At 34.7% G+C, this 11,186-nt stretch overlaps 1 long non-coding RNA gene across 1 annotated transcript; it reads right to left on the bottom strand.

The window, feature by feature from the left end:
* Window positions 1–5,863: 5,863 nt before the first annotated feature.
* LOC116137476 lies at window positions 5,864–7,367 on the bottom strand. Its single transcript, XR_004129193.1, has 3 exons — window positions 7,227–7,367; window positions 7,004–7,141; window positions 5,864–6,252 (listed from the first exon to the last, which is right to left on the bottom strand). It is a non-coding gene; the product is annotated as an uncharacterized LOC116137476 (long non-coding RNA).
* Window positions 7,368–11,186: the final 3,819 nt, after the last annotated feature.

Below are 11,186 nucleotides of genomic sequence, written 5' to 3'. Positions count from 1 at the left end.
CTCAGATGTCATTGATGCTAGGGTAATGCATTGAACATTATTAACATCATCAAGGAACTTTTGATAGGTATCCTTAACTTCCTAAGTGGCATTAGGTGCAGGCTCAATCGGATAAAGTTTATCAAGAGCATGTAATTTTTTTTTTTTTTAAACTTTAGTACAATTCAAAGACTTTGATACCAGTATGAGAAATTGGTGTTAGAGTATATACCCTAGAGCCAATCAATTATTGTAGAATTGACTCTTTGTAATAATGTTCATTGATCAATAAAAGGCATTTTATATTATATCATGTAAATCATCATTGTATGTACTGATACATGTCCTTAGAATAGTAGAACCATGACGAGGGTATTAAGGGTATTAAGTGTTTCAAATCTTGATAGTGAGAACCTATAAGCACATATGGTGGCCATTCTAGAAACGTCTGTAGCCCCAGTATTATTCTAAAGTAAGGGCACAGATAATACGGTAAGGCTATGATAGTATTGAACGACCCTGTCGAAAGGCAGTGACTAATCTCACTTGTCAAGGTTGTTTGGTGATAACCTGGTGCAACACATGGGTGCTTGCTGTAGGCAAGTTCATTGGACTGACAGACTAGAGGATTCCATATGGATGGTAACCATAGTGTCTATGGAACAAATCCTCTAACGAATGGTGGTGCATGTGATCCTTAGACTTAAGATCACCGGAGTGCCTTGTGCACCGATTGATGTAGTTTGACACTAGCCTAACGTAGTTCTATTCAGTGCTGTCAATACGGTAGTGATTGGCTACATCAAGGAGTGTATCAAGACTATGGTGGATAGACAGAGGATTCATCACTCCCGGGTACGGGAGAAGTTAACTCACAGCATAATTCAGTAAATGGCAATGACACTAAAACTGTGGCCATAGTGGGATTGAGTTGTTGTTCTATCCAGTTTATAATACAGGTCATTGGTCCAATACCTTAATACATAATATCGAGAGTAACCGAGGTTGACACTATTTCTATGCCACGGTCTCGTCGAGATAACGGAAGCTGAAAGGATCGAATTGTATGGTAACCATATCGTTGACAGGTAGCTGCTTCGCTGAATCCAAATCTATCGGGTGGCCATGATGCCTTGCTAGGGGCCAATCTTGGTCTATGTATTAGTGAGACGATTAATTGATGTTAATCGCGATACTATACACTATCGGTATGACGAGCAGCCTATGGGTCACACACATAGAAGATAATTTAAGAGCCAGCTTAGAAGGAAGGGGGTTTTGTCTTTTTTAGGTGAAAGGGTATTTTGGTAATTTCACAGTGCAATTAAATTTGCTGAGGTCGTAGCCTTTATTTAATTTGATATTAAAATTAAATAAGTGAGATTACGTTTAAATATGTGTTCGCATATATTTAAATAAATTATCATTATTGTTAAATGTTAATATATATATTGTAAATATATATTAATTGAATTTAATTGAGATAATGATAAATTAAAATTAAAATATCTTAAAGGGGATGTTTGGATACAGGGGCTGTTTGGGTTGGAGCCCAAGCCCATTCCATGATGGAATAGGGTATAGTATGCACTATATAAGTGCACACTTTGTGAAATATTTTAATTCACTCATTCAATCATTGAAAGAAAAAGTTCCAGCCCCTTTAAACACTCTCCACACCAGATTTCATTTTTCTTGGAATCAAATATACTTGATTTTCTTCTTGGTTCTTAAAGACTAAAGAGGATCTAGCAAATCTCTCTTTAGCTCCTTGAAGTTATCTTCGTGTGGACTTCATCGGTTCGATTCTACACTTGGGTCGGTAGCGAAATACATTTAGAAACAAGTTGGAGGAGCCTCCAAATGTGCGTATGATTTCTTAAACCTCTAAACTAAAATCTGCAGATTCTTATTTAATATATATATATATATATATAAACTGTAAATTTGTACCCTGATCTTGGTTCTAAGGAACGATCCATGTTGTAAATGTTTTTGTTTTTCCGCTGCCATGTATGATCATTTCCTAACAGTGGTATCAGAGCTTAGGGTACCAGATTTTATAGTTTTTATATGGATGGTTGTTTATATGTATTTGATTGATAACATGTTGCCTTGAAGAATCTGCACAAAATCTTCCATGAGAGCATGTTTTAAGAAATCGATTAATTTAAATTTGTTGATGATTTGCAACTTTGGAATATTTTGTTATGGATTTTTGTTGAAATCAGTAGAATGATTTCATAATCCATTTGGCGTATTATTGGTGGCTGGTTGAATTGATCTGGTGCTATAGATCAGTATACGCTTGCCGCAACGTGTGTTGTTGGCGTTCATGCTGATTACAAAAATCAGCGCTCGTCGCAATGATTGTCCTTAAGACGAACGTTGTTTGCAATCAGTGCTTGTTGCAGCGATCTAACCCATCGTCACAGCGAGCACACTTCCAAGTGCATAGGGGCTAGATTGTAAAGTTTCAAAACTTGTGGACTATTGTAATCTGTAAATTGTAAGGGGGTAATTAATAATTGACCCACCCAATTCAAAAATTGATTGTTTTTGAAATGTATGCCATGTACTTGTTTGTATATTGCATGGTGTCCAGTACATGAGCCTTAGACCTATGGTGAATGTTTTAATTTTTGGGTATGTATGGTTGTAATTTATAAAATAGGGCCTGCGTGTCCTGCCTTTCTCCTATTCTCGATGTACATTCTCTTCTCATCTCATTCTCCTCGAATGTAAATCGACGTTTCTAAATTTATTGATGTCAAGAATTTTGTATAATTATTCTCACTGTAAATTTAGAAAGATATTTTTGTAATGTACTTGAAGACGGATCAAGGAAAAGACGACCATACTTGAAGACTCAAGATTTTATTATAGGACCCCTAGGTGACCTACCGATTCCTATAGGCTCGAGGAAATCGGTTTTTTAGTTGGGCCATGTACCGACACATTTTAATATTTTGTTTAGAATGCATGCTAAGGTTAAATGTTCAATAACATGCCAAACAATGTCATTCTAACAAAGATAATAATCTGGTGAGACATTAAATAACAAACCCTCAATTAAAGGATATTAAGTCACGTAAGCCTTCCATCACTATGGTTTTAATCAAACCACTGTTCGTCGAAACCTTGTTCGGCAAAGCGAAGGGTACACTTCTACCAGTGGGAGGTTAAAATGCATTAGAGTTTTCCTTAATGGTGATGGGTCGACATAAAATGACGGTTTTGCTTGTTTGCCAAAGCGAAGGTTGATGAACGCATCATAGGCATAGTAGAGCAGTACACATATTGTGTGTACGTGGTGGCATGTAGTGTCCACTCTACTGATACTGAGAATCACACTTGAGGACAATGGTTGGAGCCATTGGATTGTATGATTGGCTTGTTGGCTTCTTCACATTTGAGGTTGATAGTAGGAGCTATCAATTGATGTGGATTAAGTTTGTTGGTCTACCTAATCAATTCATTTTGGCTTGTTCGCCAAAGCAAAGGTTTGAAATGGGCAGAATGGGATCTCAGTCCACTAGGAAAGTCAATGGGCTTTCCCGAGTTAGTAGTGAGGGCTACTGACTTGAGTAAAATAGTGGGAGCATCGTTTAATAAAAGACCATATTAAATAATAATGAACTTTATAATGACTTTATCTTTTTTGCAATTGTAGATTCACCAAAATGAGCATAATGAACCTACGACCGATAATCGAGAAAGAAAACAAGTTGGATGGATCCAATTTCTCATATTGGTATCGTAATCTTCAGATTATACTCAGGTCGAAAAAGAAATTGTATATCCTTGAAAAGCCATACATGGCTGAGCCTGATCCTGATGCCACTTAGGAAGTAAATGATACTTATCAAAAGTTCCTTGATGATGCTGATGACGTACAATGCTTGATGTTAGCATCAATGACACCAGTGCTGCAAAAGCAGCATGAGAATATTGACATTGTTGCCATTATTCTACACCTCAAGGAGCTTTTCGAAGGAAATGTTTGACATGATAGGTACAAGGTGTCGAAAGCATTTTTTGAAGTTGTCTGACTGAGGGAGCCCAAGTTGGTCCTCATGTGCTCAAGATGATTGAGCACATAGAGGGGCTTGAGACTTTGGGATTTGAGTTGGATGCAGAATTACAAATGGATTTTATTCTTTAATCCTTGCCTGACTCTTATGCACTGTTCATAATGAATTTCAATATGAACACGATGGTGAAAACCCTGTCGAAACTTTTAAACATACTGAGGACTACAGAGCAGGACTTGAAGAAGTCCAAGCCTGTGTTACTGGTTGCTACTAGTAAAGGAAAGGGTAATGGCAAGGGTAAGGGTAAGGCCAAGGCCAAACCCAAGCCCAAAGGACAGATTGCTCTTGGGCCTAAGAGTGGCATTAGGAAGGGCAAAGTAGTCTGCTTTTATTGTGGCAAGCCTGGCTACTAGAGGAAACATTGCAACGCTTTCCTCGCAAGCAAGAACAAGTCAAAAGCTACGACTTCAGGTATATTTATGATTGAGATTAACTTCTCTCCCACACCAGTTGATAACTCCTATTACCAACCTCAAATGTGAAGCAAGCCAACAAGCCAATCACACAATCCAACGGCCTAGCCGTCGTCCTCAAGTGTGATTCCCAGTGTCAGTAGAGTGGACACTACATGCCGTCATATACACATAACAAGTGTACTTCTCTACTATGCCTATGACGTGTTTATCAACCTTCGCTTTGGCGAGCAAGCAAAACTGTCATTTGAAGTCGATCCATCACCATTAAGGAAAAACCCAACGAATTCTAACCTGCCAGTAGAAGCGTATCCTTCGCTTTGGTGAACAAGGTTCTGATGAATAGTGGTTTGATTAAAACCATGGCGATGGAAGGCATACGTGACTTAATATACTTAAGTAGAGGGTTTTTTATTTAATGTCTCACTAGATTATTATCTTTGTTAGAATGTCATTGTTTGGCATGTTCTTGAACATTCAACCTTAGCATGCATTCTAAACAAAATAAAACGTGCCGGTACATGGCCCAATAAAACTGATTTCCTTGAGCCTAGAGCACAACAAGAATTTAGGCTTTTCGTAACAAAATAATTTGTCACTATAAATATCAAAATTGTGACCATTTCACTAATGTGGGGAATTATATTGGTCACCAGATTGGTCATATTAAGCTCGTACTCTTAAGTGTATGGTGACGAAAGAGTGTTTGGTCATCATAGCTTAATTATTTGTTATGACAATAATAATTTGTCATTGTAAACTAGTTTATTGTAATAAATTATTTGTAACAATAGACGACAATTTTTATCACTATAAGTAATATTTTGTCACAATTGATTTACATTTAAAGACCAAATGATAAGCTTTATAGTGAAAATATAATATATGATGACGAAATTGATTTTGTCAAAATTGTGACAATAATGACTAAATTATATTCTCATAATTTTAATAGTGATCGAAATTTATTTGCCATTGACTTTATTATGACAATATTTATTTGGTCACATGTTTATTTATATGATAATATTATTTGTCAAAAATTGCATAGTGACGAAAATAATTTTGTAAAAAATTTAATAGCATGACAAATAATTTTTAATAAACATATTTTTACATGACAAATTTTTTATTGACAAAAAAATATAGGCGTGACAAATATTTTTTGTCACCTCAATATACTTTGTTTCTCTATCTTTGCATAACCCTTCTTGCATATTTTTTGGGTAAAAGGTATTATATAAAGAATAAAAGAATTGCATCCCAAAAAGAAGAGCCCTACAAAAGTCAAGTTCCTTGGACAAGCCCAAGAAACCAAGCCAAAGAAAACAAAAAAGGTGGCATGGATTTACATTCCAAAAAAGCCAGCAAGCAAGCCTCAAAGAGGTCTCAACAAAATGACCAACAACACAAAAACAATGTCGGACTTTGGTATACAAAAGCCAACTACACATGCTATACACAAAAGAACCATCCACCCAAAGAACCCAAAAATTCTGCACGACTACTAAAATCCTGCTTATATACGCAACCAAAACAAGAAGAAAAGGAGGGAGCAGCAACATGCAATCTGTAAATAATTCCCCAGCGAAAAAAGCTCCAGAAAAGGTTCTGGTCAATGGCGAGAAAAGTCTTCTTCCAAGCCTCCAAGGTTTCAACATGGAAATATCTATGGCCCAAATAGTAATACTCGCCCAGCACACACGAATAAGTAAGCAAGAATGCAGCAGCTCCCTTGGAGGAAGAGACTTGGCAGCATCCAAAACCTGAAGAGTTCAAAAAAAAAAACAAAAACAAAAAAAGGGAAAAATATCGTCAATACAATATGAACAATGTTTATAGCATTAAAAGAATTTGGAAAAGCATAAAGTGGTAACATTCTTAAGAGAGAATGGAACTATAAGGTAATACAAAGTAGCTACTATTAGGTGTTAAAGGTGAGCCCATGAGGTTGGAACTAGTCAATACTGAGTAAAATACCCAAGAAAAACCAACGTTATAACTATCTCCATTGACCTAAAGCTAGGAGTATTTGGCACATAGGGGTTGATCATTACTTCAAACCGGGGCAACATCTTACAAATTATTTGCATTGGGAAACTTAAGATGATAAACTAACAAAATGATTTCCTGAATAAGCAGTTTGGTTGAAGGAATAAAAGCTACTAATTCATCAACACTAGCAGTACTCCCACATCAAAAAATGAACCAAGATGCTCAAGAATTAATTATATCTATAGAACTTGATCATAGTTGTACCCTTCAACAGAACACACTTATCTTCTTATTACTTAATTAAGGGATAATAGAATATATTAAGTGATAAAATGATGCATCCTCAAAGAAGTTATAATTCTAGATTAGTCTAGATTTCAACATTCATCATCCGACCAAGTGCATATCATACAAAAGTCATGCTATTTCATGAGATGCACCAAATGCTTGTAGTTTGATCCTCACGCTAAACATCCAACATATCATATCACAAAATAATGGAAAGTAATGTTTGTCTCTTACCCATAAGTGACATATGGCTCCACCTTTTACAGCTATTCTTATATGCCTTCACTAGCCATAGCGAAGACACCGCTAAAGATTTTCATCAATCTTAGTTTGTACAGGATCTTCTTAGTTTTTGGGTGCATGTCATTTTGCCTGAATAAAATGATAGTGAGATATCATAACCCAAAACAATACAAAGCAAAAAACTTTAGGCAAATCACAAAAGAATGCAACGTACCCTTGTATGCGTATGATAAAAAGAAGCTTAGATTTTGGCTCCACCAGAGCTGATTTTGCCCTTTTCCCTCTCTGTTTCATTCAGATAAGGTCTAATTCCTTTATAGAGACACAGGTTAGTAATTGCTAATATCAGACCATGTTTACACTAAACCGTAAATATTAAGGATAATAGGCAAACACAAAAAATTAATGTGTATCACAAACAAATTATCATCAAATAAATAATATTGAATGAAAGCTGAATCCAAGAACAATGGATTCAACAAGTAATATGATTTTGATTGCAATAAATCATAATAAAAAGACCAACAAACATGCTAAAATTTTGTCTCTATATTTCCACAATTATATATTACTACTCAATAAATTCCATTTTCCATTAATTTCTCCCACACAACCAACGCAATGCACCATATAATCAATTTAAACGCAATATGCCAACTCAAATGAAAAAATTTTAAGTTGAAAACGCCAGAGATTCAGTAAATAAACCTTAAAAATCAAACCTTCAAACGAAATTCACCGCTGTCGCCCACTGTTGACAATCCGCAGCCAGATGACTATTCTGTTCACAGTTGTAACAAGCCCCTCCATCGCCGCCCCTTCATCTTCTGCCTTTCTACCCACCGCCATCGCCTTAGCCTCCACCACCGTCCAGTTCACACCAGGCCTATAATAGCACGGTGCGATTTTGGAAACCAATGCACCCTTAAACGATAACCGCAACAAACAAAAACCTCCAAACTACGCATTATATTAACCCAACACAAGCAACCAGTGCACCCTAAACAACCATCAAATTCACCTTGAAAATGAACAAATCCATGAAAACATTAAACAAATAGTGAGAGAGGGAAAACAAGAATGAAGAGAAAAAAAGAAAATAAATTAGAGAAGGTGGCCACCTGCTAGAGTTCGTAGTGACTTCGATTGGAGGTTGTTAGATTTTGGGGCTGTTGGAGGGAAGTCGATGGGGATGAGGGAATGTGAGCAACAGGCATGAAAGAAAATTGGGGGTGGATCTTTTGGGGCGGTGGGGTGGGGAAAATAGATAAAAAGGGGCTGGGCAATTTTTTCTATTTATTTGAATTTGATTTTTTTTCTTAATTATTAAAATTGGTTATTTATTAATTTGTATTTTATATATTTTTTTCTTTTGTTTAAAAAACTTAATTTTTTTCTTTTTTTTAAAAGACTGATTTTTAACAAAAATAAAGATGTTTATCTTTAATATATAAAATATATATTATTATTCATCATATCCAACACAATTTATATTATTCGACCCTCCATAATTTTTATAGATTTAATGACCCAAACTTTTCAATTGAGCATTTTTAGGTTTTTATATATGTTTAATTAATCAATTACTTATGCTTATAAAAAAACTAGAAAATGTCTATGGTTTAATATATAAAATATATATTATTATTTGTCATAACTGTAAATATTGTAATTGATTTTTTGTTGTAATTTCAAGCTAATACATATTCATCATTTACATGCATATATATTCTCATTCACCCTGTAAAATTAGAAGTTTAAATCAATCACTCAATCGAGTCTTTGCTGCAATAAATTAGAAATGACAAATTTAATTAAGTAGAGTATTAACTAAACCACATATCAAACACTCACCTCAAGGATATCTTGAATTGTATAATTTATCTCAATCTTCTAATTTCATATGATCATATACTGTATATACTTTATTACATGACAACCAAAAACAATAAAAGAATTTCAAAGAGGATGAGACAACCGCCTGTATGGTCTAAAATTATGTTATTCATTAATCAAATATTGGTTGTAGGGTCTTTTCCTGATATTAATTAATTTAGTCAAATTTTATTGGTCTAGAGTTATTATTAGAAGATGGAGTAGTATTAGAATTAAGTATTACTACATATGATTAACTTGTAAGTCTATATAAGAAGCCTAAATCATGGATTATCATTGTATTTTTATTGGATTAGGATATATTCTAATATACTAAAATGGGTTCTTTTTTTCTCTTTTCTTTTTTCAAATTAAGAGTAAATTGTGTGTAAAGATCATTGGTGGAGCTGCGAAACATTAATGAAATAAATTTAAAAAAAAAAAAAAAGACGAAAGAAAAAGCCAATTTTTAAAAAAGGGTACTGGAAGATTCAAACCTATGCACTCTTCCCTTTAACCACTTAAGCAAACCAACTCATTTTTTTTCTTTTTCACTATATATATATTATCTATCTAAAAATACAAACTCACAGCCAAAGTGTGAGGGAAACAATTGCGTTTTAGAGTATGTTTGTCCCTTCTCCCTACTTCTTCTCCTTCTTGTGTTTTATTTTTCTTCTTTCAGGATTTGGTTTTTCCAATTCAGTTTTACAAAAAATAGAAGAGATCAAAGGCAGCTCACTTCACCCAATTCAATTTTTCCCTTTTGCACCCAATTCAAATTTTCCCTTTTTTGTTGTATCACCAAAGAAAATTAGGAGAATCAAAGGAGAGTTCATAAGGAAATTCCTTTTTTCCTTTTTTAGCCCAATTCAGTTTTTCCCTTTTACCCTTTTTGTAACCATGGCTGAATCGATTTATTTTTATAATTTCATATTTGATGTGAACGTGTAATACAAAAATTAATATTGTGGGTCAACCTAGGTGTTTAAAAGTAAATCTTGGGTCTTCAAGTTATTCCTCTTCATAGCTCCTTCGTTTCTTTTTCACAATCATTACAAAGTATTTTATAATAAAAAATCCTATTCTAATTTACATCGATAAAATAGAAACCTCATATTACATACAAGGGGAGTGAGATGAGAAGAAGAAATACATGAAGATATAAGAGAGAGAGAGAGAGGACACACATGTCCTATTTTTACAAGCAAACCCAAAATTACAAAAACATACCAAAGGTCTAAGGCTCATGTACCGGGCACCATGCAATTTCAAACAAGAACATTGCATACATCCAAATTAACATTTTGAATTTGGGTGGGAGGAATTATTAAATTAACCTTCTTATATGTGCAGAATTATTATTGGCTTTATAGGTTCAAAAACTACAATTTGGCCCCCTGTGTGAAAACCAAAAAAGGAAAATGGAACAGTAGCTTTCTTACTGTGGCGAAGTTCATACACACATGGTTGTTGCATTGAAGTTTTATTTCGCCGTAGCAAATGCCATAAACTTCTAGAAAACACAAAACGTTCAAGAGAGATTTATGCCGTAGCAAAGTTTTATTTCCCTGTGGCTAGATCTACTTTTCTAGTAGTTCGTCACGGCGAAGGTTTATTTCACTACGCCCAGATTCACTTTTTGTATCTCACCACAGCGAAGTGTTATTTCGCTGCGGCTAACGCTACAAAACAATGAATTACACAGTAACCCTTTTTGCAGTTTTCACATAAAGATATGGATCCAAATCAAATCGAATGAACAAGCATTCGACCAGGACATCAACCAACCAATAAGTGACTCATCAACACATCATTAGTCAATCTATCAATTAAAGCAATCAATATACAAAATCCACCAGATTCATGAAAACATATTATGCAAAAAACATGTTATCAAACAAATCATGTCATCAAACATAATGATTAAAACAAATAATCTAGTACCCAAGGCTCTGATACCACTATTTGCATGTGATCAAGTTTACGCAGCGGAAAAACACAATTTCAAAACAAATAAAAACCGATTATATGCTTTGATCCCAAATCTGGGTATAGATTATAATGTTTACAAGTTTTATATTACAACAATATGATAAATCCATACAAGGATTCAAAATGCTTACACACATTGGAGGCTCCTCCGAATATTTCTGATTACACGCATGAACACTATTCACAGTATTGTTCACCGGACACTGTTCATCAGACACTGTTCACGTGATTCTTTGCTAATCGATCCAAAGTAGGATCGCACTCACGGAAATCCACACGAAGACAATCCGCAGAACCCTTGATT

Source organism: Pistacia vera, unplaced genomic scaffold (assembly GCF_008641045.1).
Source record: "Pistacia vera cultivar Batoury unplaced genomic scaffold, PisVer_v2 Contig1094, whole genome shotgun sequence".
Classification (NCBI taxonomy): Eukaryota; Viridiplantae; Streptophyta; class Magnoliopsida; order Sapindales; family Anacardiaceae; genus Pistacia; species Pistacia vera.
The sequence above is the reverse complement of the archived record's forward strand: the minus strand, read 5'-3'. Positions and strand labels throughout refer to the sequence as shown.